Below are 11,744 nucleotides of genomic sequence, written 5' to 3'. Positions count from 1 at the left end.
TGAAACTGTTACTCTGCAAGAATTTTGGTAAGAAATAGTTTGTCAAAGAGTACTTCTTAAAAACCTGAGCCTCTGCATCAGCCATTTATCATTTTTTTAGCCAAGCAACTGGCAGACTTAATATGTCTCTTTAGCTTTTTTTCTCTATTTCACTCAAAGAAAAGATGAAGTAACAGTTTTAAAATCCTGCCAGATTTTTTATAACCATTGTAGATGGTTATGCAGGGTCCCACTGAAGTATCAGAATCTCATGCAAAACTCTAACAAATGAACACCTCATGACAGCAGGCTATTCTGTTATTTTCTGTATTTTAACTAAGTTCTAACACAGGAAAATGGTGGTCATAACTTTTCATTGATTTAGCATCTGACCTCAGGAACTTTAATTCTGAGTTTTGGCACAAAACAGTGACAGATATTTGTTAATAAGAATTTTTAAATGTTTTTAACCATTTGAAAAGTATTGCCAACACACTGTCTTGTGTTTGCTGTGGTCACTTTGTGTTGAGAACCGAAGAACCCTAAACTCTACCAATGTCTCGCTTCACTAGGGCTAACTACGACTGAAGGATTTACTGTTTAATTAAAAAAATTACACAGCCTTTTACCAAAGAGCAACTACTATAAAAGGAATGGCAGGAAAAAAATGCTTCACAAAAATACACTAAAAAATTTGACAATTTTTTTTGTAGGAACTGCCAAAGTTTTAGTGTTTAATAATTAATAGCACAACTGACCAAGGTCCAAGATATGAAGATACCATGTTCAAGCAACAAGGGGGTAAATCACTGTAAAAACTAAAAATATGATATGTGATAAGAACACACATTTTATAATATAAAACTTGTCTACACATAGTAGTTAGTTGCAAAAAGCCATTCAATCTTCTCTTTGCTTGGAAAAAAGGTGTTCCAGATTTCAGTGTAAATTAGCAACCATCAACTCTTTTGTGTGGCAGGTATCTTGCTTTCACCTTCCAGTCTTCCACTCCAGCCTGTGTCATGAGGTCTGTGATGTTTTTCTCCAGATCATCAATGTGACTACTCATATCATCAATTATTCCAATGATCTGGTCAGACATGGTCTGAAATTTATCTTGCATCTGCTGCAGAAGGGTCTGAACCACCGAGGCCAGATTTTGCACGGTTTGGGTTCAGTCTCGGCCATCTCCGTGGTTCCCAGTTTGGCAGCGATGTCTTAAACCGTCACCTACACTTCCTTTTGTCCACGAAGACTCTCTTCTTTTTTTTTAAATGTAATTTAGGTCAATCAGGTGAATCTGGTGAGTATACTTCACAGGACACCTTTTAGAAAACCTCACCCCACCCCAGCCACAGAAAAAAGAGAAGTGAAATATTAGAGGGTCACCTTATGAGGTAGTTATGAAAGGTCAAATTGTATAAGGAAAGCTAGTAATTTCGTCTCCATGAATGAGAATTGCTTCCTGTATATAGAATTCAAATATGTGTTTCTAGAAATGCAGGTCAAGGCAGGTAAAAGGCAGACAGCGGGCTATTTGTAGAAAGGTGCAAACTGGGAGGCGGAGCAAGATGGCAGCCGAGTAACAGCTTTCTTGCATCTGGGCACCGTGAGTCTGGGGAGATAGAATTCCCCCAGAGATCTCTGGCTGGTGGGATCTGCTTATCATCACCCCTGCGAGGATAAAGGGAGTCAGTGAGAGACTTCTGGACCCCAAGAGGAGGACTAAAACAGTGGAAAACAGGCAAGTGGTTGTGTGTGTTCAATCCGTCTAAACCCGCCCGCAACTGTAAGTTCAGTAGAAGCGAGACTGCAAACCAGAAAGGCCTTACCTGTGAACCGTTTGGGTGTCTTTGGACTTGGCACTCAGTTGAACTGCCTTGGGGAGAGTCTGAGCGGGAGTGCAGAATCACCTTCTCACCCCTCTGGTCCTGTAATCCTTAGTTCAGAGGCACAAGAACTTAAAGAGCAAGAGGAAGTGAAAGGAAAATCAGGGCAAGGAAACAGATAAAAAAAACCACTCATGAGGAAGAATCAGCAGAAAACTCCAGGCAACATGAAGAACCAGTCCAGAACAACCCTGCCAAGGGACCATGAGGTAGCTACTGCAGATGATTCCACCTATGAAGGAATGTTAGGAATGACAGAAAGGGAATTTAGAATGCACATGTTGAAAACAATGAAAGAAATGATGGAAACAATGAAGGAAACTGCTAATAAAGTGGAAAACGGAGTGCAGAGAAATTTCACGGTTGTCTAGGGCCCCAGTCTGAGCCGCTGAGCCAGACGGAGCTAATGGTGTTTTGCTCTGGGTCACAGGGAGCCATTGTGAGTGATCTGCCCCGGCAAGCTCCGCCCTCAGGGTCGCAGAGCTAGAATTGGGTGGGAGCTGGTAACCCAGATCAAGTAGCCTAAGGGCAGGGTCTGAGTTACCTTGCAGCCCTAACCCTCAGGGGCAGGGTGAGACCAGTTTTGGCACACTGGGTAAGTCGATAGCCACTTCAGCAGTGATTCCAGTGACAAGTACTTTCCTGGAAATGCTTCTGCTCAGGAAGTGAACAAGTTCAAAGTGCCTTTTAAGTGGGCTGAAGAGAGATTTAGGGTGTCAATCTGCTGGGGTTTGAGAAAGCAGCACCCTCCGGTTGTATCAGAACTGTGATTAACATCTCATACCCAGAAGACCACGTGTTGCCCAGATGATATTCAATAACATATACATACTGCTTTTTATTTTTTTTTGATTTTTTTTTTGGGTTTGGTTGTTTTTTTTTGTTTATTTTGATGTTGTTGATGTTGTTTTGTTTTATACTTCAACATTTTGCATACAGATCCATTTACTTTCTCAATTTTTTTTTTGTTTAATTATAACTTCCCATTGCTGTCTTTTTCAATAATTAGAACTTCAATTTTGCTAGTGCTTCTACGGCTATTATTTGGTTTTTCACCCAATTTTATCCCGTAAAGTTTTCTGTTTGCTTGTTTTGGTTTGATTTACAGCATTTTTTATTTTCTTCTCTACTGGGTGGAGGTGGGGTACTGTGTTTGATCAGGTTAGCAAAGAGCTGCTGACCTCAAGGGAACCACCCAACTGGGAACCCCCAGAAGGTGGGTTTTTTTTAAGGATCTATAAAAGTACCCAACTGTACACCTATTTTGTTCTGTCTCCCTCTTTCTGTGCCTCTCTTCTTTTTGTCAATATTCCTTTTACCCACCCCCACTCCTTTCTCTATTTTTCTTTTTTTTCTTATCAATCAGTCCTCCTTTCTTTCATCCCCTTTTGTGCTCTCCAACCTTCTCACCCCTCTTGTCCTGTAATCCTTAGTTCAGAGGCACAAGAACTTAAAGAGCAAGAGGAAGTGAAAGGAAAATCAGAGCAAGGAAACAGATAAAAGAAACCACTAATGAGGAAGAATCAGCAGAAAACTCCAGGCAACATGAAGAACCAGTCCAGTACAAACCCGCCAAGGGACCATGAGGTAGCTACTGCAGAGGATTCCACCTATGAAGAAATGTTAGGAATGACAGAAAGGGAATTTAGAATACACATGTTGAAAATAATGAAAGAAATGATGGAAACAATGAAGGAAACTGCTAATAAAGTGGAAAATAACCAAAAGGAAATCCAAAAACAGAATCAAATAAGAGATGAATGACATGAAGAATATAAAAAGGATATAGCAGAGCTGAAGGAACTGAAACAGTCAATTAGGGAACGAAAAGATGCAATGGAAAGTATCAGCAACAGGTTAGACCATGCAGAAGAAAGAATTTCAGAGGTAGAAGACAAAGTTCTTGAGATAACTCAGATAGTAAAAGAGGAGGAAAAGAAGAGAGAGAAAGCAGAATGTTCACTGTCAGAATTATGGGACCTTATGAAGCATTCCAACATACGAGTTATAGGAATTCCAGAAGGGGAAGAAGAATGCCCCAGAGGAATGGAAGCCATACTAGAGAATATTATAAAAGAAAATTTCCCAAATATAACCAAAGATTCTGACACACTGCTTTCAGAGGGATATCGGACCCCAGGTCGCCTCAACTCTAACCGAGCTTCTCCAAGACACATTGTGATGAACCTGTCCAAAGTCAAGACAAAAGAAAAGATTCTGCAAGCTGCCAGGAGTAAGCACCAGTGGACCTACAGGGGAAAATCCATCAGAGTGACTGCAGACTTCTCTAATGAAACTTTCCAAGCAAGAAGACAATGGGTCATCTACCTTTACTTAAACAGAACAATTTCCAGCCCAGAATTCTGTACTCTGCTAAGCTAAGCTTCAAAATTGACAGAGAAATCAAATCATTTATGGATATAGAAACATGGAGGAAATTCGCCACAACAAGACCAGCTCTACAGGAAATACTTCAACCTGTTCTGCACACTGACCACCACAATGGATCAGCAGCAAAGTAAGAACTCAGAAATTAAAGAACCAAACCTCCACACTGATGCAAAGATAAAACTAAGCAATGGACTCTCACAACATAAGACGAATAGAACACTACCACACTTATCAATTATCTCTAAAAATGTTAATGGCTTGAATTCCCCACTGTAGAGACATAGATTTGTTGACTGGCTTAAGAAACATAAGCCATCCATTTGCTGTCTGCAAGAAACACACCTGGCTTCAAAGGACAAATTAAAGCTCCGAGACAAGGGTTGGAAGACAATTTTTCAGGCAAATGGAATTCAGAAGAAAGGAGGAGTTGCAATCTTATTTTCAGCTACATGTGGATTTAAAGCAACTAAAGTCAAAAAAGAGAAAGATGGTCACTTTATATTGGTCAAGGGAAAAATAAAACAATAAGACGTTTCAATTCTAAATATCTATGCACCCCATTTAAATGGTCCCAGATTCTTGAAACAGACCTTACTCAGTCTGAGCAATATGATATCTGATAATACGATAATAACAGGGGACTTTAACACTCCCCTTACAGAGCAGGACAGATCCTCTAAACAGAAATTAAACAAAGATATAAGAGATTCAAATGAGACCCTAGAACAACTGTGGTTGACAGACGCATATAGAACACTCCACCCCAAAGGTAAAGAATATACATTATTCTCATCACCCCATGGAACATTCTCCAAAATTGATCATATCCTGGGACACAAAACAAATATCCACAGAATCAAAAGAATTGAAGTTTTAACTTGTATCTTGTCAGACCATAAGGCACTAAAGGTGGAACTCCACTCTAACAAAAATGCTCGACCCCACCCAAAGACATGGAAATTAAACCATCTTGTGTTGAATAACAGATGGGTGCAGGAAGAAATAAAACAGGAAATCCTTAACTTCCTTGAGTATAACAACAATGAAGACACAGCTACCTAAACCTGTGGGATACTGCAAAAGCAGTTTTGAGAGGAAAATTGATCACTTTACATGCCTACATTCGAAAAACAGAAAGAGAGCTCATCAACAATCTCACAAGAGATCTTATGGAATTGGAAAAAGAAGAACAATCTAAGCCTAAACTCAGTAGAAGAAAAGAAATATCCAAAATCAAATCAGAGATCCATGAAATTGAATAGAAAAAATTATTCAAAAAATTAATGAAACAAGGAGTTGGTTTTTTGAAAAAATAAATGAAATAGATAAACCATAGGCCAAACTTATGAGGAATAGAAAAGTAAAATCCCTAGTGACCTCAATCAGAAATGATAAAGGGGAAATAACAACTGATCCCACAGAGAGAGAAGAGATCATCTCTGAATATACAAGAAAATTTATGCCCAGGAATTTGACAATGTGAAAGAAAGGGATCAATATTTGGAATCACACCCTCTCCCTAGACTTAGCCAGGAAGAAAAAGAGCTCCTAAACAGACCAATTTCAAGCACTGAGATCAAAGAAACAATAAAATATCTTCCAACCAAAAAATGCCCTGGTCCAGATGCCTTCACTCCAGAATTCTATCAAACCTTCAAGGAAGAGCTTATTCCTGTACTGCAGAAATTATTCCAAAAAATTGAGGAAGAAGGAATCTTCCTCAACACGTTCTATGAAGCAAACATCATCCTGATACCAAAATCAGGAAAAGACCCAAACAAAAAGGAGATTTTCAGACCAATCTCACTTATGAATATAGATGCATAAATTCTCAACAAAATCCTAGCCAATAGATTACAGCTTTTCATCAAAAAGTCATTCATCATGATCAAGTAGGCTTCATCCCAGGGATGCAAGGCTGCTTTAACATACGCAAGTCTATAAATGTTATCCACCATATCAACAGAGGCAAAAATAAAGATCACATGATCCTCTCAATAGATGCAGAAAAAGCATTTGATAAAATCCAGCATCCTTTTCTTATTAGAACACTGAAGAGTATAGGCATAGGTGGCACATTTCTAAAACTGATTGAAGCTATCTATGACAAACCCACAGCCAATATTTTACTGAATGGAGTAAAATTGAAAGCTTTTCCTCTTAGAACTGGAACCAGACAAGGTTGTCCTCTGTCTCCTTTACTATTCAACGTAGTGCTGGAAGTTCTAGCCAATACAATTAGGCAAGACAAGGAAATAAAGGGAATCCAAATGGGAGCAGATGAGGTCAAACTCTCCCTCTTTGCTGACGACATGATCTTATACTTAGAGAACCCCAAAGACTCAACCAGGAGACTCCTAAATGTCATCAAAAAATACAGTAATGTTTCAGGATATAAAATCAATGTCCACAAGTAGTAGCATTTGTGTACACCAATAACAGTCAAGATGAGAAGCTAATTAAGGACACAACTCCCTTGACCATAGTTTCAAAGAAAATGAAATACCTAGGAATATACCTAATGAAGGAGGTGAAGGAACTCTATAAAGACAACTATGAAATCCTCAGAAAGGAAATAGCAGAGGATATTAACAGATGTAAGAACATACCATGCTCATGGATTGGAAGAATCAACATTGTTAAAATGTCTGTACTTCCCAAAGCAATCTACCTATTCAATGCCATTCCTATCAAAATACCAACATCGTACTTTCAAGATTTGGAAAAAAAGATTCTGCGTTTTGTATGGAACCGGAAAAAACCCCGTATAGCTAAGGCAGTTCTCTGTAACAAAAATAAAGCTGGGGGCATCTGCATACCAGATTTTAGTCTGTACTACAAAGCCATAGTGCTCAAGACAGCATTTTACTGGCACAAAAAGAGACATAGACACTTGGGATCGAAATGAAAACCAAGAAATGAAACGAACATTTTACAACCACCTAATCTTTGATAAACCAAACAAGAACATACCTTGGGGGAAAGACTCCCTATTCAATAAATGGTGTTGGGATAACTGGATGTCTACATGTAAAAGACTGAAACTGGACCCACACCTTTTCCCACTCACAAAAATTGATTCAAGATGGATAAAGGACTTAAACTTAAGGCATGAAACAATAAAAATCCTCTAAGAAAGCATAGGAAAAACACTGGAAGATATTGGCCTGGGTTATAGACTTCATGAAGAAGAGTGCCACGGCAAATGCAACAATAACAAAAATAAGCAAATGGGACTTCATTAAACTGAAAAGCTTCTGTACAGCTAAGGAGACAATAACCAAAGCAAAGAGACAACCGACACAATCGGAAAGGATATTTGCATATTTTCAATCAGACAAAAGCTTGATAACTAAGATCTATAGAGAACTCAAATTAATCCACATGAAAAAAGCCAACAATCTCTTATATCAATGGGCAAGAGACATGAATAGAACTCTCTCTAAAGACGACAGATGAATGGCTAACAAACACATGAAAAAATGTTCATCACTCTATATATTAGAGAAATGCAAATCAAAACAACCTTGAGATATCATCTAACCCCAGTGAGAATGGCCCACATCACAAAATCTCAAATCTGCAGATGCTGGCGTGGATGTGGAGAGAAGCGAACACTTTTACACTGCTGGTGGGACTGCAAACTAGTACAACCTTTCTGGAAGGAAGTATGGAGAAACCTTAAAGCACTCAAGCTAGACCTCCCATTTGATCCTGCAATCCCATTACTGGGCATCTACCCAGAAGGAAAGAAATCCTTTTATCATAAGGACACTTGTACTAGACTGTTTATTGCAGCTCAATTTACAATCGCCAAAATGTGGAAACAGCCTAAATGCCCACCAACCCAGGAATGGATTAACAAGCTGTGGTATATGTACACCATGGAATACTATTCAGCCATTAAAAACAATGGAGACTTTACATCCTTGGTATTAACCTGGATGGACGTGGAAGACATTATTCTTAGTAAAGCATCACAAGAATGGAGAAGCATGAATCCTATGTACTCAATTTTGATATGAGGACAATTAATGACAATTATGTTTATGGGGTGGAAACAGAAAGAGGGACGGAGGGAGGTGGGTGGGGCCTTGGTGTGTGTCACACTTTATGGGGCAAGACATGATTGCAAGAGGGACTTTACCTAACAATTGCAATCCGTGTAACCTGGCTTATTGTACCCTCAATGAATCCCCAACAATAAAAAAAAAGTAGTCTCTCCTGTGGTGTCCTAATTTATATTCCTTACTTGTGTAAGCAAAAGCTATTTTGACTGATTTGCACTTTTATTTAACCCAATTACCCAGCTTGTTTGCCTTCATACTAGCTGGCCTTCAGATTACCGAATTAGAGGATAGAGTTCCTATATATCTGGTTAAATATTACATACTTTGATTTCCTCTCCAAAGTAACTCATCTGGCTAAGATAGCCCAACTACTGCAAGACTGCTTAAACATATCTCCAACTTTTTTTTTCTTTTTTTTTTATTAAATCATGCTGTGTACATTAGTATGATCATGGTGCACCATACACTTGGTTTACAGACCGTTTGACACATTTTCATCACATTAGTTAAAATAGCATTTGTAGCATTTTCTTAGTTATTTTGCTAAGACCTTTACATTCCACATTTACTAGGATTCACATATACCCTTGTAAGATGCATCGCAGGTGTAATCCCATTAATACCCCTCCTTCCCCCTCCTTCCCCCCTCCCTCCCCTCCCTTTCCCCCTTCTCCCTATTCTTAGGTTGTAACTGGGTTATAGCTTTCATGTGAAGATCCTACATTAGTTTCATAATAAGGGTGAGTACATTGGGTACTTTTTCTTCCATTCTTGAGACACTTTTCTAAGAAGAATATGTTCCAGCTCCATCCATGTAAACATGAATGAGGTAAAGTCTCCATCTTTCTTTAAGGCTGCATAATATTCCATGGTGTACATATACCACAATTTATTAATCCATTCGTGGATCGATGGTCATTTTGGCTTTGTCCATGACTTAGCTATTATGAATAGGGCTGTAATAAATATTCTGATACAAATATCTTTGTTATGATGTGATTTTTTGTGTTCTGTGTATATGACCAGTATACTGTGTTCTTGGCTGCATATCTCCAATTTTTATTTGTAAAATGGATGCTGGAATAAAATCTAAGATACATTCATTATATTATCTTTATTTGCATAAATTAATACAAACGAAATGTTCTTTCCCAAGATGAAAAGTAAAATTCCAATACTGTCCATAAAAGGCTGAAATATGTGTGCCGAGCTCTGCCAAAGTGTGGGAGAGAATGGCATTCTTCTCTTCTTTTATGAGAACTTCGATTAGAATTGTGATCTTGGAATTCGTGAAGATCCATACCAGGCATATGTATGTTCAGTGAGGGACAAAGAATCACATTTTCTTTATAAATTTATTTCACCGACTTTCAAGAGTAACTGTGAAAAATTGGGACACAAAAGAAATTTGAGGTTTTGAGAGTTGATGTATTTTTAATGTTGCTCATTCACCTTTTTATCCTTGGAAACTTTACCAAAGAAGCAACAGTGATGACTGTGGGAAAGATGAACACTCACAGGTCAGAAGACCGGGGTTCTTCACCCCTTAACATGGACTGGTTCCAGCCAATTTTCCTTTCAAAAATACCATGGGTGCCAAAACAAAAGGTATACACATCTTAAGAGCCATTAGCTATGTTATTACTTTTGTTTGCTGTAATCAGAAGTGTCTGGGGACCGATGGGGTAACCATTATGAGCACCTCTTGTAATTACAGAAGTAAAATGTGACTTGTATTCATCTTTCATTATTAAAATGAATATCAGGATTTTAATACATGATTCACTTTCTTAAAATGTGTCTTTTTTTGCACCTTCGGTAAATTCATTTATTTACGACAGCCAGAATAATGGCTTCCATTTTCATTTTCATAATCTTTTATTTTTTTATTTTTTATTTTTATTAAAACATAGCCGTGTACATTAGTATGATCGTGGGGCACCATACACTTGGTTCATAGATCGTTTGACACATTTTCATCACATTAGTTAACATAGCTTTTGTAGCATATTCTTAGTTATTTTGCCAACACCTTTACATTCCACATTTACTAGGATTCACATATACCCTTGTAAGATGCATGGCAGGTGTAATCCCATTAAAACCCCTCCTTCCCCCTCCTTCCCCCCTCCCTCCCCTCCCTTTCCCCTTTCTCCCTACTCTTAGGTTGTAACTGGGTTAAAGCTTTCATGTGAAGGTCCTACATAAGTTTCACAGTAAGGGTGAGTACATTGGGTACTTTTTCTTCCATTCTTGAGACACTTTACTAAGAAGAATATGTTCCAGCTCCTTCCATATAACATGAAAGAGGTAAAGTCTCCATCTTTTTTTAAGGCTGCATAATATTCCATGGTGTACATATACCACAATTTGTTAATCCATTCGTGGATCGATGGGCACTTGGGCTTTTTCCATCACTTAGCACTTATGAATAGGGCTGCAATACACATTCTGATACAAATATCTTTGTTATGGTGTGATTTTTGGTCTTCTGGGTATATGCCCAGTAGGGGGAATACAGGATTCAATGTCAGATCTATTTTTAGATGTCAAAGTGTTCTCCATATCTCTTTCCAAAGGGAATGTATTAATTTGCATTCCCACCAGCAGTGCAAAAGTGTTCCCTTTTCTCCACATCCACGCCAAAATCTCTGGTCTTGGGATTTTGTGATATAGGCTAGTCTCACAAGAGTTAGATGATATCTCAAAGTAGTTTTGACTTGCAATTCTCTGATGATTACACATGATGAGCATTTTTTCATGTGTCTGAAGGTCGTGCGCCTGTCTCCTTCAGAGAAGTTTCTCTTCAAGTCCCTTGCCCAGCCTGCTATGGGATCCTTTGTTCTTCCTTTGTGAGTGTGTGTGTGTGTTGTTTATTATATCAACAAGAATTTTCCTTTTTTTCTTTTTTTTATTTATTAAATCATAACTGTATACATTGACATGATCATGGGGCATCATACACCCACTTCATAGACCATTTGGCACATTTTTATCACAATGGTTAACATAGCCTTTCCGGTGTTATCTCAGTTACTGTGCCAAAACATTTACATTCTACATTTACCAAGTTTTGCAAATACCCCTGTAAGGTGCACCACAGGTGTGATCCCACCGATCCCCCTCCCTCTACCCACCACCACCCCCTCCCTTTCCCATTTCCCCCTATTGTTAGGTAACTGGGATATAGCTCATGTGAGAGCTCCAAATTAGTTTCACAGTAGGGCTGAGTACATTGGGTACTTTTTCTACCATTCTTGAGATACTTTACTAAGAAGAGTATGTTCCAGCTCCATCCATGTAAACATGAAAGAGTTAAAGTCTCTATCTTTCTTTAAGGCTGCATAGTACTTCATGGTGTACATATACCACAATTTATTAATCCATTCATGCATCAATGGGCACTTGGGCTTTT

At 38.4% G+C, this 11,744-nt stretch overlaps 1 pseudogene; it reads right to left on the bottom strand.

The window, feature by feature from the left end:
• Nucleotides 1-938: 938 nt before the first annotated feature.
• Nucleotides 939-1,167, bottom strand: LOC128579113 (heat shock factor-binding protein 1-like; annotated as a pseudogene).
• Between the last annotated feature and the right edge of the window lie 10,577 nt (nucleotides 1,168-11,744).

Source organism: Nycticebus coucang, chromosome Y (assembly GCF_027406575.1).
Source record: "Nycticebus coucang isolate mNycCou1 chromosome Y, mNycCou1.pri, whole genome shotgun sequence".
NCBI classification, from domain to species: Eukaryota; Metazoa; Chordata; class Mammalia; order Primates; family Lorisidae; genus Nycticebus; species Nycticebus coucang.
This window is presented reverse-complemented; position numbering and strand designations above follow the sequence as displayed.